This window comes from Colobus angolensis, unplaced genomic scaffold (genome assembly GCF_000951035.1).
Source record: "Colobus angolensis palliatus isolate OR3802 unplaced genomic scaffold, Cang.pa_1.0 Scaffold39, whole genome shotgun sequence".
NCBI classification, from domain to species: Eukaryota; Metazoa; Chordata; class Mammalia; order Primates; family Cercopithecidae; genus Colobus; species Colobus angolensis.
In genome coordinates this window covers 3836509-3838520 of record NW_012117265.1, presented here as the reverse complement: position 1 = coordinate 3838520, position 2012 = coordinate 3836509, and positions in this window count along the sequence as shown.

Below are 2012 nucleotides of genomic sequence, written 5' to 3'. Positions count from 1 at the left end.
AAAAAAAAAAAAAAAAAAAGGCCGGCTGTGTTGGCTGACACCTATAATTCCAGCACTTTTGGAGACAGAGGCGGGTGGATCACCTGAGGTCACGAGCTAGAGACCAGCCTGACCAACATGGAGAAACCCCATCTCGACTAAACATACAAAATTGTCCGGGCATGGTGGCACATGCCTATAATCCCAGGTACTCGGGAGGCTGAGGCAGGAGAATAGCTTGAACCCAGGAGGCAGAGGTTGCGGTGAGCGGAGAGCTTGCCATTGCACTCCAGCCAGGGCAACAAGAGTGAAACTCCGTCTGAAAAAAAAAAAAAAAAGTGGCATTTCCAATAAATCGGGCAAAAAATGCCACTTGTATTGGAAGGTCTAAGATAGCTGGTTAGCCATCTGAGAAAAGATGAAATTAAATCCACACTTCACAGCATATACAAGAATAAACTCCAAATGGACTAGGGATCTAAATGTAAAGAGTAAAACCATACAAGCATTTAGGGTGTTCAAGTGATTTCTTGGCTGAGTGAGGAAAAAGAGGTGACCACAAGGCGGCAGTAGCACACAAGCTTTATTTGGGATGTGCTTTGACAGGTTACCAGTGGGGGAGGTAGCAAACAGCAAGAGAGTATCCACAGGCTTCTTCTACCTGTGGGTCGCTGCTTAGAAAGGATGGAAAGGAAGAGAGACTCCCGGAGGAGCAGGGGAATCAAAGAGGGGGCTTATAATGACTAAATGATGATACTCACCAGACTGGCAGTACAGCCCAGGTGAGTTGCTGAGATTGGTGGGTGTCACGGTCAGTCCATGTGAAAGCAAAAAGAGGTTGGTATGAGGGGTGCAAAGGAATTGTGAAGAAGGCATCTTTGAGGTCAAGGACAGAATAATGAGTTGTGGAGGGAGGTATTGAGGATAGGAGAGTATATGGGTTTGGCACCACAGGATAGATAGGTTAGACAATTTGGTTAATAAAGCGAAGATCCTGAACCAACCTGTAAGATTTGTCCGGTTTCTGGACAGGTAGGACAGGGGAGTTGTAAGGAGAATTTGTAGGCTTTAAAAGGCCATGCTGTAACAGGTGAGTGATAACAGGCTTTAGTCCTCTTAAAGCCTGTTGTGGGGTGGGGTACTGGCATTGAGTAGGGTAAGTAAGGGTGATTAGGTTTTAATGGGATGGTAAGGGGTGCCTGATCAGTCACCAAGGAGGGAGTAGAGGTATCCCACACTTGTGGATTAAGGTAGGGAGACATTAAAGAGGCCTTTAGGCCGGGCGCGGTGGCTCAAGCCTGTAATCCCAGCACTTTGGGAGGCCGAGACAGGCGGATCACGAGGTCAAGAGATCGAGACCATCCTGGCTAACACGGTGAAACCCCGTCTCTACTAAAAATGCAAAAAAATTAGCCGAGCGTGGCGGCGAGCGCTTGTAGTCCCAGCTACTTGGGAGGCTGAGGCAGGAGAATGGCGTGAACCCGGGAGGCAGAGCTTGCAGTGAGCCGAGATCGCGCCACTGCACTCCAGCCTGGGCGACTGAGCGAGACTCCGTCTCAAAAAAAAAAAAAAAGATTATAAAAAAAAGAAGCCTTTAATTGGGCATAAGGACAGCAATGAGGTGTAGCTGTAGTCCAGGAATAGTCAGGGAAGCAGATAATTTAGTTAAAATGTCTCATCCTAATAAGGGAACTGGGCAGGTAGGGATAACTAAAAAAGAGTGCAGAAAAGAATATTGTCCAAGTTGGCACCAGAGTTGGGGAGTTTTAAGGGGTCTAGAAGCCTAGTTGTCAATACCCACAAAAGTCACAGGGGCAAGGGCCCTTGAAAAGAAGGTAATTTGGAGTGGGTAGCCCCCATATCGATTAAACAGGGGGTAGACTTACTCTCCACTGTAAGAGTTACCTGAAGTGCAGCGTCCGTGATGGTCCAGGGGGCTTCTGAGATGATCTGGCAGCATCAGTCTTCAGCTGCTAAGCCGAGGAGATCTGGGAAGGAGTTAGCCAAAGAACGTTGGGTTTGAGCTCCAGGAC